This window comes from Euprymna scolopes, chromosome 19 (genome assembly GCF_053919585.1).
Source record: "Euprymna scolopes isolate OS-2025 chromosome 19, ASM5391958v1, whole genome shotgun sequence".
Lineage (NCBI taxonomy): Eukaryota > Metazoa > Mollusca > Cephalopoda > Sepiida > Sepiolidae > Euprymna > Euprymna scolopes.
This window is the reverse complement of record NC_136500.1, coordinates 95,108,314-95,130,813: the sequence shown is the minus strand read 5'-3', so window position 1 is coordinate 95,130,813 and position 22,500 is coordinate 95,108,314. Positions and strand designations below refer to the sequence as shown.

The window sequence follows — 22,500 nt, the reverse complement described above, 5'->3', positions numbered from 1 at the left end:
TTTTGAAGAGAGCTGGTTTAAAAGCATGTCGTCCTAGAAAGACTCCCTTATTGAAGCCTATGCACCTGAAAGCAAGGCTAGCCTTTGCAAAACGTCATATTGATAAAGATGTTGCATTCTGGAAACGTGTTCTATGGACTGACGAAACGAAAATAGAGTTATTTGGCCATAATAAAGTGTTTTATATTTACAGAAAATCTGGCGAAGCTTTCCTGCCTAAGAACACCATACCCACAGTGAAGCACGGTGGAGGCAGTTTGATGTTTTGGGGATCCTTTGCTGCCTCTGGACCAGGGCGACTTGTTAAGGTCACAGGTAGCATAAAAAAGGAAGATTATGTTAAAATATTGGATGAAAACCTGAAAGACTCTGCTAAAGAGCTCTCACTTGGTCGTCGTTGGTGGTTCATGCAAGATAATGACCCAACGCATTCGGCTAAACTGACTAAGAAATGGCTTGAGGACAATCATATTAATGTTTTGGAGTGGCCATCACAAAGCCCAGACCTTAATCCAATTGAAAATTTATGGAGAACATTAAAATTGAGGATAATGCAAAGGAAGCCTAAGAATCTTATTCAATTGGAGGATTATTGTCAGGAAGAGTGGGCTAAAATTACTACTGAAGAGTGCAACAACTTGGTTGTAAACTATGAAAAGCGACTGAGGAAGGTAATCAAGGCCAAAGGCTATACAATTGATTATTAAATAAATCGTGCCAATAATTTTGAACAAGGGTTTTTTGCAATTATGTTTGTTGTTCCTTTTTTTTTTTTTTTTTCTAAAATCCGATTGCTGCATCGGAAAGGCCAGTTAAAAATACATAAAATACTTTGTTATTTTCTTTAATTTAATCCCTTTTTTAGAATTTATTAGACAAAATTTAACTTTTATTTTACCGTGCCAATAAATATGATCATCACTGTATATATGTATATGTATATATATGTTTATATATATATATGTATGTATATGTATATATATATGTATATATATGTATATGTATGTATATGTATATATATGTATATGTATATATATGTGTATATATATGTATGTATATGTATATATATGTATATATATGTATGTGTGTATATATATGTATATAAGTCTATATATATGTATATATATTAATATATGTATATACATAGAGAGAGAGATTAATATATATATATATATTTATATATATATATATATTCATTAATAGACGTCACAACAGATAAGAGCGAATATCTATATATATATATATATATATATATATCGATTCATATGTATATACAGATGAAGAAAAAAGAGAAAAATGGTGAAATGTGAAGACATTTAGACCACATACAATCTACAAACTTGACAACTATTCACTTTGACCAGCGATAAGTCTTAACGAGTGATAAGTAAAATATAGATACCATCTATGAGATAAAAAAAATACACAAAAGAAATGTCTTACCAGTTTTGTTCGTGGGGTCAATCAGAGCAAGTGCACTCAGTGTGTAACTGTCCCTCTCGACAAGATCTATAACGAAAGCAGAGAAGAGACATTAAGAAACATCGCAGACTAGACAACAAACAATAAAAACAACATTAAAAAAAACTTAATGGAATGTGAGGAACGACTTATAACCCATTATGAGCAGCATTGGTGGTTTTAATGATGCTACAATAAAAGCATGGTTATTTAACATATATAACCTATTACTTTTTTAATGACATTTTTCATTAATTTTTTTTTTTTCGCTCAAATAAGGCATCAGAGGAAACTGTAATATGGCTCAGATTTATACACTGGAAAGTATATGATGGACACTATGTTCATATTACATTTAAATTTCTGCATTTGGAAACAATTTGCATTAAACTTGATTGTTATAGTCATTAGACAAAAATTAGGCAAGATTCCCCGTTTTAATATAATTATAACTTCATTTTAATCTTCGTCAAGAAGCATAAAGTTGTGCAAAATTTTTCTGTTCGGTGAATAAATTTTACAAGTCCTGTAACAAGTATTATTCCAGTTGTTTTACATGTAAAGTTTATATCCATATGATAAATATTCAGTACCGTGTTTATACAATCGAGCTTGGTAATAAATAGAGCGATTTACTTGTAATAAACGTTTTATTCATACAAACATAATTTGGCTACAAATTTACAAGCATGTTTCAGTCACAGCTGCAAGAATCCTAATATCGTCAAGTAAATATGCTTTCATTTTGTGAAACGTTCCACATTAAATCATATATATATATGTGTGTGTGAGTGTTTAATATATATATATGTGTGTGTGTGTGTATTAAATATATGTATATATGTTAAATATGTATATATTAAATATATATATATATATTAAATAAATATATTTGTTATATATATGTATAAATATATATGTTATATATATATGTATAAATATATATGTTATATATATGTATATATGTTCGTTTATTAACTCTATCTTTTAAAAAATCTTGACATTAGATTTGATCCATTCTATGTTAAGATGGCATACAGGTTGTGCAAAACTAGGATGGTTATTTTCGAGTCGTGATTATAAAATCAACCTACTTAATTCATCAGATAAATTCATATACGCATTTAGAATAGTAGACAAACCGTGACCCGTTGAGTCACAATCACTATCACTATTTGTATTATTTTAATTTCATTCCGAAATTTACAATATTACAACATTTAAAGACGACTAATGGAAGTGGAATTATGTTGTATATTCTATTTTTAGTATCATATTCTACAAACTGCTGATTATAAATCAACACTTTTAGGAAGATAACACCCTGTGTAATCTTAAATGTGACTACTGAGTTTCCATTATGAAATGACGTTATTTAAAGTTACATGTAAAAATGATAAGCTTTTTTCAATAAGGTATTTCTTTTTATATCAACGTTTATTCATTAATCGGTAAACAGTTGGTATCAGTATTCTTTAATTTTGGTGGATGTTTTATAATGTAGGAGTATTTAATTGTATTTAAAAAAATCATTCACTTTATATATGTATCTGTGGGGGGAGCTGGAAAATGGCAACCGCCACCAATACAAGCCTAGGAAGAGGTTCAGGGACTCAACAAAGAATAATTTGAAAGTCTCACAAATCGACATCGAAACATGGGAAAACTTACTCTGCAAAGGCTAAAGTGGCGAAAGCTTGTACGTGAAAGTTGTGATGCTCTACAGAAAAGAAAGCAGGCCCACAGAAATCTGAAGCGAGAGCTTCGCAAAGGTTTAATTGGCGGTCTTCACCATGACACAGAGAGCTGGAAATGCAACCCTTGTGAACGAGTGCTTTTGTCAAAAGCTGGTTACGTCAACCACCTTATATCGTACAAAACTCCTGTTCAGGTCAACTTTGCACCTGCTAGTCCGAACCAAATGATATGTTTACCATGCAGCAAAGTTTGCAAGTCTACTGCTGGTCTGAGAAGACATGTGATTGTTCATAGGAATACCCTTCAACCTCCAGAGGAAGTCAACTCGATGGAAATTTCTCAATTTGTATGTCACATCTGCTTCAAGATGTGCAAATCTGCGGCGAGAGTGCAGAGTCATCTTAGATGGCATGAACGACGAGATTGGCAGAACTCAATGTGACAGCGATCATCTGGAAAGATGCAGCAATCATAATGTATTTGTGCGTTTTGTGTATAATGATTTAAGTATCCTTCTTTTTATTTCATCTATTTGTGATAATTTATAATATAATTTATAATGATATGTTTGTTTCTGAGTAGTTGTATGGCGATACAATGGGCAATATCACCACAGTGAAACACGTGTAAGGTATTTATGAAAAATATAAGCATTTGCATAGCAGTAAACTTATTTAACAATAAAAAAATTAACAATAATAATATTTATGGCCTGGTTCTGTGTTTTGAGGGTTACTCGTCTCTTAACTTCTCGTCTCTTAAGTTCTATACTATCTATATATTAATTGGATAGCCTGTGTGTTATTTATTTAGTGTGTTACGCTTACATACGAGTGACTGTCATTTAATTGTTATGGACTTGTAATAAATAATTTCACCAAGAATTTTTAATAAATTTTGGTTTCGGTTTCGATTATAGTTGATGGCACTCAAGGTTTCTATTCTTTTTATAAATGACTTTACTAGCAATTCTTCATAAGTTTTGATTTCGGTTTCGATTCAAGATGATGCCCCCAAGTCATATGGACATATTTTCTATTTTTGAAATAGCAACTTTATTATATATAAGAATCGATAGAACACTAACTCTATAATATGTACGAAATCTGCAAAAATTAAAATATCATATTTAAGCGTACTTTACGATCGGGCTACACTGGACGTTTCTGCTACCTTGGATAAATACTTTTGCAATTTTAACACAAGCGCTGCAATAATATCAGAACGTCTCCATTAAAGCTGAACATCTACAAAATGCCAACATCAGTATGTTACATATGAATGAGTCCCCTTTGCAATTTCCACAGGACACGCTATTCCTTATGAATAACATAGCAGTAAAAAGACTTATTTTAACATTTTTAAAAAAAATTTCATAGAAATATTACAAATATTATAAAGTGGTTGAATCAATATAGAGTCACAAAAGAAATATATAGTGAGTAAGAGATGCTTTGTTCAGTTTATTATAAATTACGCTAAATAGAACAATTATAACAGCATTTATTAAAAGCCTAACGTAATCCCAGGACTAATGTGTTTTTAGCATTATTTTTTCCGATTTATGTGCATTGGTTAAAAAGAGAAACTTGATTAATTCAAGTTTATTATAACTGTCTGTTTGAATGTATGTATGTATGCATGTATGTATGTATGTATATATGTATGTTTATATGTATGTATGTATGTATGCCTAAAACTTTCGACCGAGACGACAGATTTTCACAAGATCGGTATCATTTTGAAGCGCGACCCTTCGGACGACAACTATCGAAAAATTGGCCTAAAACATTAATTCTTTCACCCTCAACTGGGCAATTTTCTACAGAGAGGGTCGATTTTTTTCGCACTCATTATTTATAAATTCCAGCAAAACCCGAGCGAACAATGCACAGAACCAACAATATAAATATCTGCACCTATTTTAAAAACAAAACAAAAAACAAAACAATAAAACAAACAAACAAACAAACAAAAACACTGAATCTATGAAAGTTTTTATCATAACGAAGGCACAACATTTTTCAAAAGAGTTTCGCGATTGATAATTGAGTGTCATACTCGTGGAATAGTATAGCAATGGCTACCAAATGAACTCAATATCTACATCCATAAGATTAAAACCATAATTCTTAAATAAAGTATCATGGTCTGACTGCGAATCTGCCTCTAACAAGACGCTCTCGGAAATCACGTGAACAAACAGGCCTATTCATTTACCAGGAAATAATTCGAAAACCATTCTCTACCCGGAGTGAACCAACTTCAAAGGGATCATCAGGCAGTTGGAATTGAAATGAGGAAAGTTGCATATCGTCGAACTGCTCACGATAAAGAAATGGATTTTCAAACCCTTAGGAAAACCCATCTCAAACCCAGTCACGTGAACGCTCATCTTTGAACTTAATCATCCCAAGACGCCGCTTTGTTCTTCTAGGGTAAAATACTATGGTCTGGCGCCAAAAAAATAAAAAAAATAAATAAATAAAAAATAAATAAATATCTGTGCAATAGTTGTCTCGGGAAAGTAGTGTATTTCGTTATATAATAGTCGGCCGTGATATCTACTACTACTACTACTACTACTACTACTACTACTACTACTACTATATGATATAATAATAATAATAATAATAATAATAATAATAATAATAATAATAAATGTTATTATTATTACCACTACGAGCAGGAAAATTCCACAGCAACATCTTTCATATGTAATATATTGTTGCTCGGCATTCTGTGAATGTTCAGCATGAATTGAGACTCAGCAATATTATTGTAGCCCTTTTGTTAAAACCGTAAAATTATTTATTTAAGTAATCTGGTTAATATAGTCTCAGAACATATCTGGTTATCACGATTTATCTCCAATACCCTTGTAAGCGTCTGTGACATATTTCCATTATATGGACGCCCGGCGCGAACGGAAACCCTACGATATCATTATCCCATCTTTAGATGGAACAAATACTACCCTTAGATCCTAGATAGAACAGATATTACCCTTGGATTCAAGAAGGTATATTTTAGTTTCGTGTACGGCCCGAAAGCGACATAATTTAATTTTTTTTGCGCCTTTAGTGATCGGGGATCCTATTTTTTTTTAAGTAGGATAGAAGGTGATAATATATTACGAACATAAAATTAGCGTCTCTGTATACTAATTTAATGTTCGTAGTATTTTATCCCGTTCTATCCTCCTTTTTAATAAATAGTATCTACTGATCGAATAATTTATAATCTGTAAACCCTGACACAGGTACTACGATGATGGTTATGATGATATTATTATTATTATTATTATTATTATTATTATTATTATTATTATTATTATTATTATTATTATGAAGAATAAGAAGAAGAAGAAGAAGAAAGTTTGATTCCTTCATTTTTTATATATATATTTAAATCGCAGATGCTAAAATATTCGTCAGTTTTGGAATCCAGTTACGTTGGTGGTAAAATATTTCCATTCTAATTGTTCTGATTGGTCCAAATTGTCAAATGAACCATGTTTCACACCATTTTCTCATTATTCATTCTCTCTACATTTGTGCCCCTTGTCTCCTAACTATTATACGCCCTCTATCACACTTTCTCTATTTCTGTCTCTTAGATCATCTCTCTCCCTCTCTACTCACGATAAGATGTAGGTAAAAGGAAAAGCAATAATAAAACCGATTGGAATAGTCGTTTGTAAAGAAGACTATTACTAGAGGCACTAATAGTATTTAACCCATAACTATCGCTTCTCTCATTTTATCCTTTAATCCTGACATTCCGTGAGAGATGTTTCTGACAAAGGGGAAACGACTGCTGTTTTATCTATCGGAATCTATCCATCAAACACTCATCGCTGATGATATATATATATATATATATATATATATATATATATATATACATACATATATATATATGTATATATGTATATATATCTACATACATATATATATATATGTATGTATATATGTATATATGTGTGTATATATATACACACATATATACATATATAGAGAGAGATATATACATATATATAGAGAGAGAGGGGGAAGAGAGACAGAGAAAGAGGGAGCAAGAGAATACTATTCCAATAGTAATATTCGGTGGCGAGAGTATAATGTACTCTCCATGGATAATGGCAAACATGGTCATAATATTGAACGAATAGTGTTATGTATTGCGGAATTCCACGAAAGAACTTACTCAAATCTGTGATAAATCTTCAACTACGAAAGAATTATATTTCCAACGTGTTAATTACCATATATATATATATATATATATATATATATATATATATATATATATATATATATATATATATATATATATACCGAAGAAGTCATAAATTGCTAATAATTCCCTAGGAAAAGGAGTAGCAGACAATAGTTTTTTCTTTCTCTCTGGATTAATGATCAGTGACGTTCACGGATATGCGCCGCCATCGTGTATCACGTGTTCCATCTGCTGCGGCTCAATAGGAAGTGACGCTTCGGTGAATTTAATGCGCGCTTTTTTCCCTTTCCTTTTGCCAATTTCATGTTCGTACGGCATTTATTTATATTTATTTCTTCATTTTTTTTTCATTTCTTAATCTTTCATGCATTTTTTCTTCAATATTTTATAAAATTGACTATTTTTTTTTCATTTTTTAAAATTTAATTTGTTTGAACGCGTAGATCTAATAGACGTATCTTAGATTAGATGCAGCTAAACATATTTTTAAGAATCTTTATCCATCGTCGGTCTGTAAAACTTAAAGTTGGAGTAGCCTTTTCGTTATACTGTTACGTTTAATTTTAAAGTAGTCTTTTTGTTGGTCTGCCACTCTTAATTTTAAAATAGTCTTTTTGTAGGTCTGTCACGCTTCGGTTTAAAATAGCATTTTCGTTGGTCTGTCACATGAAGTAGCTTTTCCGTTTACCTGTTACGTTTAAGTTAGAAATATTATTATCGGTAAATGCGCATATTGAATGAACGTATCCTAAAACATTTTGTTCTTGTTCTATTTATTGCATATCGTTCTTGTATTTCCATTTTTTTTTCATCGCCATTTTGACTATCTTTTCTCTTTTATTTTTCTTTCATTTTTTATTTCGTCTCTTTTCTAATTTATCTATTATTATCAATCATTAATTAATTCTATAACCTTTTAAAAACATTTTTACATTGTTATTTTATATTTCTTTCGTATCAATGTAATTTTATTTTATTTTTCTGTTCTATTTTTTTAATTTCGATTTTCTATCATCTATCACCGTAATTTTTCATTCATTTTCTTTTTTCCGTTGTTTTAATAAGCTTCATCGATTCATTTTTTTTTTTTTTACATTCATTGTATTGTTTCTTGTCTAATGGCTTATAGTTTTTTTTTTGTTCAACCTTTACTCATTTTTTTTCTTACTATTTTCTATTGTTTTTTTTTCTTTTCCGGTTTCATAAGTTTTATTTATTCAATTTTGTTCCATTCGTAACTCATTTGTTTCGTTCTTTTGTCGCTTCCATTTCCACTTCCGCTTTCTTTTTCTTTACTTAATTTTAATTGCTTTTCTCCCTCTCTTATTCATACTATCTCTTTTTTTATAACATTGATTTGCTTCACTTCATTCTTTCCTTTCATTTATTCATCTTCTTTCTATTTTTAGTACGCCAATTCTATTTCTCTTTTCATTCTGGGTATGAATTTATATAAAACCGACAGTCAAACCGCACTTTGGGAACTTTGGGGGATGTGGAGTTGCCCCTAAGTTACCATTACTCCCTGGTCCACCGGTTAGATGGAACGTGTCTAGCGAACGATACTAAACAGCTCCAAACGCCCTTGGGCAAGGTGTTCGTATCTGCCTTACACCCCCACACGAAAATCCACTCTTGCCTATTTTTACCTTTTTTTTTTTCTGTCTGCCATCTACTTTTTTCCAACCGTATCAACCACTAAGTCGAACTGCATCTAGTGGGGAGGTCTTAAATTGGAAGTTTAGAGGAGTGCCTAGTTATCCCCTTAGTTTCCCCCCTAGTTACAAATATTCCCAGATTCACTCGCAGTATTAGTACTTGTCAGTGACCTATCTATAGGTCAAATAAAATCTATCGGTTTCGTAATATTCGTTAACAAAATATACGCTCACAAACCAATCAATCTACAAACGAATCGTACACAAGACATTGACATTCACCGACGATTGGCATGCTTTAAAACCAAACGAAAAACCAACAAACTATTTCCTGCCCTTTATTATTTGTTGGCTGACGCTGTAAAATACACGGACTGCACATCTGCAGGAGAGTCACACCCACTTAACAGACCATATGTTCTCTCATTTATTCTTATATTTTTCAATAATTCCTTAAATTTCTACTTTATTTTAAGTGTATATTTCACACATATTTCTTTTTCTAACCTACTATCCTAAAATCTGACATATTTATTGTAGATGCATACAGTTCGGCACATGATCCTTACATTTGAGGAATGGGAGGAAACCTGCTCATTTTTTTTTTTCAACCAACTTCGCTAAGCTCAATTTCTGAGTGGAGCAGAGTGAGTTATTTTATTGTATAATCTTTCTTTCACAATATGTTGATCTGTATCCTGCAGTAGTGATAAGGTTCGAACGTTGCTGTCTCGAACGGGTCAAATTGTCTCCCCTTTTTGTCAAGCGATCATCTGTTATCCTCTTGTTGATTATTGTATCTACTTCATTTTAGTATACCTCATAATCTGTATCTTGCCATGCTTGTATATCCGTATTCACCAACCTTTCTACGGTAGCATGTTGCGACACAAGGTCTAGCCTAAACTGAGGCAAACCATAAGAACTGCATATACGTCCAAGGTCTACTGGTATAACTTAAAAAACATTCAAATCAGACGCATGCTTGAGAGTCCCAACTCTTTTCCTAATCAATTAAGAAAAAAAAATAACACTATGTTTATAGAAGTGAACGTAAGATCAGTCATAAACGAACGGGCGAGTTTCTTTTGTATCTGAATCATAGCAACTAAAAAAGCTTCGTGTCAGATTTTGAATCATAAACGTGGAGGATCCCTTTTCCAAGAAGAACACCTGAGGATACGCTGAATACATACAAAATTTCCTAAAAAAAATAAATACAATCCGCTTGAACTCCAGAAAAAAAAGGATGATTGATTAATCTTTTCGTTTCTCTCTTTAAGGGTGACACGCGATAAAAGCTTGATAAGAAAAAAGGGACAATAATAAACACGAAAGATACAAGGTCAATTTTATTGTGGAGAAAATTCAGTTTCTGAAACAGGGATACTCAATATTGGGGTAAAAATAAAAATTGTTTTAGTCTGGAAGAATTTCTCCTTCGCTGCCCGAGGAGAGATATATAGCAACAGAACAGATAATACACTTTGCTCCTAGCTAAGAAGCAATGAGAAACATCCGTCGAGAAATGTTAGTTTCTTTAATTCAAATGTTATATTTTTCTTTTTATTCTTTTTATCACTTTTATTGTTGATTTCTATCATACGCGTTGTTCTTTCTTAGTTTCTTTCTTTCTTTTTTCTATACGCATTCATATGTAAATATTCTTTTCTTTACTTTTTCTTTTATTCTTTCTTATTTTGCAAAATATTTTGTTCTCGTATATTTTTTATTCTTTCGTTTTGTGAACCTGTATTTGTCCATCTACCGCTCACAACCTTTACAAATATCTAATAGTTCAAGCCTCTCTTCCGTTCTAGGGTTGGCACAGAACTGCATCGAACAAGAGGGAAGAGAATGGATAAACACAAATGATTATTAATAAGAAATGTATGTGTGTATATATATATATATATATATATATAATACACACACACACACACACACATATATATATATATATATATATATATATATATAATTTTTTAATGAAATTTAAACATATAAACTCTAATTTTATTTGCTCTGTCTAGTAAATTGAGCAGTTTTATTTGGCTGTGATTGTTTTCTATGAATATTTCCTTCCAGTATTCTGTAAGACTTGAAATCAGTAGTTTCGCTAACCAGTAATCTAATTTATTTCAATACCTGAACGTCTCTCTCTCACTCGCTCTCTCTCTTACTCTCGCACTATCTCTCTCTCTTACTCTCTGTCTCTCTCTCTGTCTCTCTCTCTGTCTCTGTCTCTCTCTCTCTCTCTCTCTCTCTATATATATATATATATATATGTACATATATATAATGTGTGTGTGTGTATGAAAAGTGAACTTTTTCACGATTGTAAGAGTAATTATCTATGGGAAACTTGGTCGCAAATTTCAGGTTTACAAGATAATAATAATAATAATAATAATAATAATAATAATAATAATAATAATAATAATGAATCATACCATCATCCAATTGGCGACCACTCTTAAACTTAGGCTTATTTGCACACGAGAACATTTTAAAATCGATAGAACATTAACTCTATAATAATATATACGAAATCTGCAAGAATTAAAATATATTTACGCGTACTTTACGACCGGGCTTTGCCATGCGTTCATGCTAGCTTAGATAAATACTTTTGCAGTTTCAACAAAAGAGCTACAATAATATCAGAGCATCTCCATTAACACTGAACATCTACAGAATGCCAACATCAATATATTACATATGAATTTCTACAAGTCCTGCTAGTAGGTTATTAATATTTATAGTAAATACACGGAAGACTTCAAAATATTTCTTATACGACTAGTCAATAAAACTAATCTTGCACTAACTAGATATATTGATATTATGAAGATCGCACATTTTCTACCCTATTTCTAAAGGAGGAAGTAAACCTGGGAGGACAGTTATATGACGATCGAACATGTACGACGTTATCCTCTCAAAAGAAAAGATAATTTCCAAGAGATAACAGATAATCCTCAAATGGAGAAGATTATATTTGGAAAAAATGTATCATAACAAATGAATATATTTAACAATATTATGAAAAGAGGAGATAAGACCTGGGAGGATGACTTCATAATACCCGAAAAAATAATACACTGTCTCCCTTAAACGAAGAAGAGACAATGCATGGGCGATTTTATTATGACGATAGAACATATACCACACCACGCCACTGCCTTGATCGAACATTAAAATGCATAATAGGTCATTAATCGAAGTAATAGAATTTCGGCTTCAGACAGACAGATACCAAATCTCCATTAGCAATAGATTCTCCAAAATATACAACTGTCTTTTCGGCGTTATATAACATGAACACCACAATCGCCAATGGTGTTTTATGTGCATCAGATTAAAAAAAAAAAGGTTTTTAAAAGCTATTATTAAGAAAGAGAAGATGACGTCTACTACAAAAGATTGAAGCTGGGAACTTCGGCTGCCACCTCACAACTAGGACTACAGAAAGACAACTAACTGATCCCGTCAAAAAAAAAAAAAAAAAAAAAAGCGGACACACTGTGGTGATTGAAGAACACTTCAGCTATGTGTCACATCCGGTAGAGATAGTAATGTTTTTTTCAATACAAGAAATTTGTAAAAAAAGTATCTAAATTACAACTTCAATATTTTAGCATAAAATCTTATGCTCATATGTTGGTCGAATTTGCCTGTCACCGTACTAATTACCAAACCGTTCTGGTTGTTGTTGTTGTTGTTATTATTATTATTATTATTATTATTATTATTATTATTATTATTATAATAATAGTAGTAGTAGTAGTAGTAGTAGTCGTCGTTCCCCTCCCACAAAAATGTGTGATACCAAATAGCCGAGAAGGGTCAAGGAGGATGGACAAGCGTGAAGAGAACTGGGACCTTGGGTAAGCTTAGTGCCACTCAAATTCTAGTATAGACCAATGACCGCTGCCAGCGAGAAATCAATGGTGAGAGGCTGTTGCGATAACGAAAGTTTATTTGCAAATGTTATCGAAGGAGGTGGAGTGCTGGACATCTGGAGAGACTTGTCACTCAGCTTCCAGGGAACACCACAGGTTTTCAATCAGATCTTTGATGACCTGTGTGAAAGCTCCATGTGAACCAATAATAATAATAATAATAATAATAATAATAATAATAATAACAACATGATTTATAGAACTTAGTGTCTCATACCTTTTCCAAGTGAATCTCCGCCGAGATACAAGGTCGCAGAGCGGCATGAGGCGGGTCAAATGATTGCATTTTTTGTGGACCGTTCTTTTATGGGTTTTTTGAAATAGCTTCTAGAGGCTCAAAATTGAAAAAAAAAAATTAGACTTGTCTGGCGTAAGTCGATTTGTACGCATGCGCAAATATATATATAAAAGTCGGTTCATTTTAAACTGCTTCTTATCCGTCTGACAATAGCTCAAACGATAAAAACTGAGGTTGAAACGCTAAACGCTAAATCTAGCTGATGAAATCAAAGTCATATTTTTGTTTACCTTTGAAATCACTACCATATATTGGGTACAATATAATAATCAATAGAGCATTGGATTTGTAATAATAGATACGACATTTGCATAAATTAAAATATCATATTTAAGCGTATTTTATGATCTTGCAAGGCCAGGCGCCCTGCTAGTAATAAATAATAACGCATAGGTGGCAATCTATTGACGGACTAATGCAGACGGATGGGCGCCAATAAATATTTGCCCATTCGCGTATTTAACGGCACATTCATGGAATGTACAATTCACTAACTTTCCGATACCATTTCATGAACATTTTTATAAGTCATGCGCCAATGAACGAATTTCTCTGTCGATGGATTGAAATATTTAAAAAAAAAAAAAATGTCGGGATTAGATGGCGCCAATTCATTCTCGAAAACATCTGTCGTAGGTCGGGTTTCAACCTCAAACCAGTAAAACAGAATTGTAATTGAAATTAATCATTCACTTTGCGATAACATTCGTTATGAACAACACTGCATTATTTTTAACGTCGAACGTTGTTCTCAGATTAAATCAGCTAACGTATTGTGCTTCTGCCGTTGTGACCTTGTGTAGTCTGCTATGCAGGTTAGATATACTATATCTTTTACAGCTATGACAAATTTTCAGAATTCCTTGAAAAATAAAAAGGGGCAATTTTTAGACGTGCCAATTCAATCTATGCGTTTAACGATGAAAATGTGAATTCAAAATATACTGTGACAGATCAACCAAGATTCTATTTCAAAGTAAAGAATGAAAAAAAAAGCAAAAAAAAAAAAAAAAAAAAAACGGACGGAAATTGTTTTTCAAATTAAACGTGACGGACAAACTAAAATGCAATTTCAAGACTTCATCAGATTTTTCAGTATTTTTTTTAACACCGAAGCTCCACTGATTAATTTTCCAGATTTTTACGAGTAACTTTGTCGGAATGTCTTTGATGACAAATAATGTAACAGAATGAATTCTTAAGATGGATGAATTGGAAATTATATAAACAACAACGGATAATTTTGAGATGCGTCCACGAAACATGAGCGTGACAGACAGACAAAAATGTTATTTCAAACAACTTACAGCATAAACGCAAGTGACACTATTTAAAACGTCAGCATGACAGACCAACGAAAATAATATTTTAAACATATGCGATTTCTAACTTAAGTGTGACAGACAATAAAACATTACATTTCAAACTTAGCGTGGAAGATTAACAAAATACGATTTTAAACTTGTATGACAGAACTACTGACAGACTGACAGATAGGCCGACGGACAAACCGACCGATAAGGCCACTCATTAGCAACTTTGAGCTCAATTAGGACGTTGCTATTATATTCGTGCGTTTAGTGATAAAGGTCCACTTAATGCCCAAGCGTGACAGAAGGACCATCAGAAATTAGATATGCATGGACGCATCTATTAAAAATTAAAAGCAAAATTTCAAAAGTTAATTTTAAAGGCAGATAACTCTTTACACACGAGTAATGGCGTTACACATGAATATAATCTTACACATGCTACTTGCCTGCGTTAAACTTCATTTATTCTTGTTATCTTGCAGTCTAGTGTACACCTTGCTTAAAAATGATAAAATGAATTATGTTCCTTCAGTGTTCGCATCTGTTATTATATAAATATGTTATTAAATTATCCCGATAAAATAACAGAATTAAATGTTTCATACATACATTATTATCATCATCATTGCAGGTGATTTAAAATGTACTCGCCAGTAATCTTTTTTATATAATGGTAGAATTCTTTCCGAATTTACTTCACGCCGCAGAGTTATGTCTGGTGAAGGTGTCTTTTATTTCTCTTTTTTACTCCTCATTTGATGGTTTTGTCCATAGGAAGCTCGAAAAATGTAGGAGTTTACCCGTAAACTTTTGCATATTGCGATGTAAGTACACACACACACACATAACACACACACACACACACACACACACACACACACACACACACACACACACACACACACACACACACACACACACACATATATATACTTTTAAATATACAAATGAATGCACATAATTCTTTATTATATAGCGGAAAATAAATTGCATGCCTGTTTCTGGATGGTATCCAAATAGCACGATTTTGAATGTGGTGCTACATAAATTTCCATTAATAATTACATACAATGCCTTTCCTTGCGACCACCTGTCCTAGGAATTATATATATATATATATATATATATATATATATATATATATATATATATATATATATATATATATATATATATATAGAGAGAGAGAGAGAGAGAGAGAGAATATATATATTATCTGGGTTTATATATTGACTAGAAGGCAGATATCTATCTTAGACACAAAACCAATGCATACACGCAACATTTCTTTTGTCTTGGCAATTTTCTTTGAACTCTTTCACGACTTATGTCTTCAGAAGATGATACATTTTACCCACAATACACCTTTCCTCCTTCTCAACCTGTTGGAACATGTTGGCTTTTATTTCTCGAGGTAGCGACACTTAAAAACGCTTGTATTTAAAACTGGCGCATGTTTAATCTATTTTCTCTAACAATTATAATGAATTGTATTTTAAAGACAAAAAACACTTTCATACATTTACCTTACCGAGCATGAACACTATTTTCCTTATTGTTTAATTTTATTCGCAAGCTGAATGAAAGCGAAACACTGTTCCTTCTGATAAAAGCTTTAGACAAGGAAACAAACACCTTATATAAGACACTTATAAAACTAAATACACAATATGATGGACTCGCCATCATTTTTCGATGTTCATACAACCTAATTGTCTGAAATTCATACTGAGATTTGTTTGTAGTGGTGAAACTTTGTGCAGACTATCAACACTTTTTGGAACCACAGGAAATAAGTGCAAATGATTGCCATAGACAAAGCAAACAGTTGACCTTATGTTTTACAGGACTTTTATTGGCAGTACTTCACGAAAGGTGAGGGAGCATCTCCGAATCTGTTTTTTTTTTAAAGAACCCCTGGAGATTTCTATGTTCAGACGCGATATATACAGCGCATAGTATTCCCAAAGTGCCTCATCGTTATTTAGCTTTGATTTAAGAACCGGCGTATCAGTTATTATTCTGCATATATATATATATATATATATATATATATATATATATATATATATATATATATATATATATAAACAGAATGTATATATGCACAATATATATTGATATATAGATACACAATATATATATTTCGAATTAAATTTAGTAATTTAAAAAGTTTACCATAAATGTATATTAAATAAATTCGATAAGGAATACAAAAATTGAAAGTTTTTCCTTAATTCATGGATTTTCTAATAAATAACTCATCTCATCAGAGGAAATGTTTATTGGCAGTCATATATTTTGCTATTTAAAATATAGATTGAAAAATCAAAAAGCTTGCATCAAAAGCGTAAAAATAACCAAGATTAAAAAAAGGTCATTCCATGGTGTAGTTAGGTTCTATGAAGCAACAATGATGCACAACCGTAAGATCCAAAGCAATGTTACACACACACACACACACACACACACACACACACACACACACACACACACACACACACACACACACACACACACACACATATATATATATATATAGAGAGAGAGATAGATAGATTAGTAGACTAGTAAGTAGAATTCAAGTTGAGATCAAATGTTCCTACACTAAGTGAGATCAAAATACTTATATTAAGAAACACCGTTTTTTTTCAACTGCCGATAGTGCTCCATTCTTCTATTCAATTTATAGTACTCATACTTGTAGTTATTGTATTTCTAATTACTATGCAATGTCAAAATATGCTTAACCGTTAGTGTGGGAAAAGATCTTATGTGAAGCAGTCACCTAGTGGGTGTCTGGTCTAGACAGATTTTAATTTGCGTTTGTATCAAACCTTCCAGTCTGGTCTTCATTAAGGGATTACGATGCGTGTCGTGTAGTTTTCAAACACTTCACTGGCTTCATAATCTCTGCATGGATTTGGTTTGCAAAAAATATGAGACTGAGAAAATGAAGTTTATTTTACGTCAACATTACTACTCTATTCAGCAGACATTTTTTCCCGAAACAAGCTGAATATTTTCCATTTGGTTTGGTCATTAGAATATAATATATTAGTACGAGTATAAAGTTAGGTATGTAGATATGTGTATATAGTTATATGTAAGGGATTCGTTATTAAACTAACCGTTCTTAATTAACCGACCATAATGAATTTTGGAATACAGCTGCTACGCGTAAATGATCGTAATGGGTGCTGTATTTAGTTTTATTTAGTTTTATCGTAAGAGGATGGTGAGGGTGTAGAAATCTATAATGAAATTCAGATATTTCCGATCTTGGCGATTTTTTAACAATAGCTATTAAACATCAATTTATAAATATTACCTAAATTTCATTTTTTTTTTTTTTTTGCAATATGTTAAAAAAAATTCAGGGGACAAAGCTTTCTATTTTAATTAAAGTTGATCTATAGTCATTCTGCACTAATCAATCAAGCTTCCCTTACTTTTCATTTCTTCTTAAATCCTTAAGCATAAGCCTTGCATTTTAAACATTTTCTAGAACCAAACTCATATAATGGATTTTTTTTCTCACAACTGGAATAAAGATTCTAGACATACGATTTAGTAACAATATCGTCTTGTAATGATTTATTGCCAATATTTTGTGGACGACAAGTGCGAAAAAATAGTATTTTATGATTGTTTAGTAGCTCAGAAAACGATCGTAAAAGATCTGAGTATTTGAAAAGAGTGATAAAGGCATAGTCATCTGCAGAATATTTCACTTTATCACTTTCTTGGGTGTGGCAAGACAGGCAAGCGGTTCAACTGGAATCGAACCCTAATTGTGATTCGTCAGTCGGTTTCGGATAATATATATATATGTATATATATAATAAGTTATTTATTTCAAGCCTTTTACATTGGCGACGTTAAATCGTAACGAGATAGTCGAATGCGTGTATATAACACAGCGTGTATAACTTGCGTGTAAGAAAATCAGTAGCAGTCATAGGATTGCTGACTAGGGGAAATATTAGCAGCAGCAGCCGTCTTAGCGCATATGCAAATAAGCAAGTGTATATAAGATGGATGACGAAAATTGAACAAACAAAACAAACAAAACAAACAAACAAAAAACACAAATAAACATTTTTATAATTTAAAGTTAAGATTGAAAAATATACACTCCGCTTTATGAAAGGTGAACAATGATGTGATCTCAGAATGATCTAAATAAATTAAAGCAAACCATTCTAGTATATATATATATATATATATATATATATATATATATATATATATATATATATATATATATAACTACTTAGTTTAGTCACATAAATTAATATACGAAAGTATAAATTTATGCGTAAACTTCAACAGTGCTCAATACATATGTAGAGCTAGGTAGTAAGTTATATATATTTTATAACTTACTATATATATATATATATATATATATATATATATATAATAAAGTAAAAGATGGTCACATTTTTTTAAGACACTTTTTAAAAGTAAAATTTAATTGAGAAATTTTTGAAAACTTTGAAGTGTAAAAAAACAATGATAAAATCATTTGTTTATTGCTTTTTTTTTTTTGTAAGTCCTATACTTCGCTAATACATAGCCTCATCAGGGTCGAAAGTCCGGTTCGTGAATTTCTTTTTCTTTTTCTTCATTTTGATGTTATGGTGAAGAGACGAGAATTTATGTGTTAGTCCGGTGGTTTCAAGTGTGTAGTGCTCCAGTTTCGAGCGGGATTTCAAGTAAAAGATGGTCACACTTTTTGAAGACACTTTTTTAAAGTAAAATTTAATTGAGAAATATTTTAAAGTTTTCAAAGTTTTCAACATATACAACAATTTCCAACCACTTAAGAGAAATTGGAAAGACAAAAAAATTTGATAAATGGATGCCTTACGAATTGGACGACAACCAAAAGAAACGCTGTTATGAAGTGTCCTCTTCCTTTCTTTTACGCAACATAACCCGTTTCTTGACTGGGTTTTGATTTGCGATGAAAAGTGGGGGTTTTACGACAAACGGCAACACTCAGCTCAGTGGTTAGACGCTTACGAAGCTTCACGACACTTCCTTTTGCACCAACAGAAGGTCATGCTGACTGTTAGTTGGTCTGCGACCGCTCATCAATTCAATACAGACGAAACTATTACGGCGGAAAAGTACTGTCAACAAGTAGATGAAACCCGTCAGAAACTTCGACAGCAACACCCAGCATTAGTTAACAAAAAAAGTCCCAATTCTCTTCCCCGAGAATGCCCGACCGCACGTTGCTAAACTGACCCTGCAGATGTTGAACGAATTAGGCCACGAAACTATGCCCCATCCGCCATACTCTCTAGACCTCTCACTTACCGACTTTTCAAGCATTTCGACAACTTTCTGCGTGAGAAATGCTTAAAAAACCTAAGCGATATAAAAACGCCTTCAGCGACTTCCCTAGAACGCAATCATTTTTACGTTACTGGTATATCTATTAGGTACACATGTTTTGCGTTCTCAAAATGTGTGTTGATTCTGATGGTGTTTATTTCGATGAATACATTTTTGTTTGAGCCGAAATTAGGTTCAACACCGCCAAAACTTTCTTGTCAACCTAATACACACACGCGCACGCGCACACACACACACACACATATATAATTATTACAATAATATTTTTTTAATACCTACAGACACTAGTGTTTCATCTTTTTGGGAATCATCAGTGCAGAGTGACATGATTACTACCGGTCGGGATATTCAAACCCGGACACGAAGCCGTCTCTTACTCCATTAGCAAAGACCAAACCTCACGGCCAATCTCAAACGCGAGAAATATCGTTGAAATCTTAACATTTATTTTTTTAAATCTCGTAACATCCGGTCATAGTCATCTAATGATTATAACATCATAATCTATGCATGCGAGCTTAGGTGACCGACTTTCTATTTCAACTTTAAAGTGCACAACAATAAGAACCGAATTTCTTAAAGGGTCTCGCTCTCTCTCTCTCTCTCTCTTTCTCTCTCTCTCACACACATATATATATATATTCTGATAGTTTATTAGTATAAGTTTTGAAACCAGCTAAATATTTCCAATTTCCTTCATGCTTATTTAGGTCGAGCGTCTATATATATATATATATATATATATATATATATATATATATATATATATATATATATATATATATATATATATATTGATAACAATGTCGTTTAAATTGCGCGCGGATTTCAGGATAAAAATTAAATAAAAGCGTTATAATGATTAGATAAAATGCGTGGTTTTTAGTTAGTTATGACCGTTAGTTTCACGCCATGAATGCAGTTACTGCCGATGTGTAAAAATTGTGAGAAACAGGAACGCACTTTCTTGTAGGAATTACATCGAATTACAGTTTATGTTTTAACAACATGCTGAAAGGCTCCACAAGAAAAACTGATGAACAAAAAAGCTGCTGATGACAAAGATACAATAACGAGAGTGACTTTACTTTGTATATTAGAGAAGACTGTGTAAAACATCCGGCAAATGAACACATTTCAAAACAGAATATTTAAAAATGATAAGAGTTTAATGGTTCATAGAAGAGAAGCAGAAACTGCTATTAGTTCCACTGAGTTGTATTGAGTTACCGAGTTAGAGTAACTAGTCATTTCAAATCAACAATTTGGCATCTAAGTTGAGCACACTACGTGCCGCGATGCCATTACAACCACGAGACAGGCCACACCTCATAATTATCAACACACACACATTAAAATACGTATACGCCCACACACATATGCATATATACATACATGCATGCGTGTGTTTTTGTCCCTTTAGTGCTTGACGATATTTGCTCGGGTTAAATTAATGAGATCACTATGTTTTTAACAAAAACAAACACATTTTGTCTACAGAACATGATGAGATTCTAGCGCCACCATTTACGCAAACAGTCAGATGGATTTGTCCATTTTTCAAAGTAACAAAAAAAAAATCTATTTTTTTGTCACGTGACAGAAAACACATAATCGTTAACGATCACATTTCCAACATCACTCGTTTCTGTTTCCTTATGCTGATTTGGATTATTTTCGTTATCCGAGAAGAAAACACTGACGGCTATTTTTAAGATGCACCCATTTAATTAAGCACGACGAGCTAACGGACAGAACCTCTTCTTCAGATGCATGGACGCGTCTACAGAACTTTTGGAAAATCAATGGCATAACTTCAGGATAATCTATATATACATAAAATAGAAAGAAATTTTAGAAGATTCTACATAGAAATAAAAATCTATTTATATGAAATATTTTCAGGGGAAGACAACGGAAGTGCTTCCGAATCTGTAAAGGAACTATGGAAGCAAAATATCCCTTAAAACTTCATATGTATTTTAGGTACTTATGCACTTATTGAACTATGCTGAAATAATAACGTGATTATTTAGAAAGCCATTCTTAACATTAGGAGAAGATGGTGTTTTGTAACTATTCTGTACTTTCACCTAACAATTTAATTTAAAAAAAAGATATCGTAAAATTTTAATTTAAATTGAAAATACTATTTAAGAATAGCGTGGTTCATTAAGTGCATAAGCACCTTATTTTATTTTGATAAAATTTTAATCTATGTATGGAATTCTCCAGATAAACAACAGAAGTGATCCTGAATCTCTCTGTGAAGTTTGTGTGCTGAATCTCTGTTGCTCTTTCTAAGAAATTATGAAGGCAAAATCCCCTTAATACTTCATTCATTAATTTAATGAAATATACACCATAGTTATAAGGAAGAGAGTTTTCCAAAATTTCAGTTTCTTTTGACTATTAGGATACGAAACTGGGAGGAGTTAAAACGAAAATAGTATTGTGTTATGAACATCGTGCAAAGTACAGAGGGTTCCTCATAA

At 32.0% G+C, this 22,500-nt stretch overlaps 1 long non-coding RNA gene across 1 annotated transcript in view; it reads right to left on the bottom strand.

The window, feature by feature from the left end:
• The window catches only part of LOC145239847 (uncharacterized), a 145,593-nt gene that overhangs the window by 75,580 nt on the left and 47,513 nt on the right, over positions 1-22,500 (bottom strand). Inside the window, exon 2 of the long non-coding RNA XR_013862383.1 lies at positions 1,444-1,509. This is a non-coding gene — a long non-coding RNA (uncharacterized LOC145239847). The remainder of the gene's footprint in view (positions 1-1,443; positions 1,510-22,500) is intronic.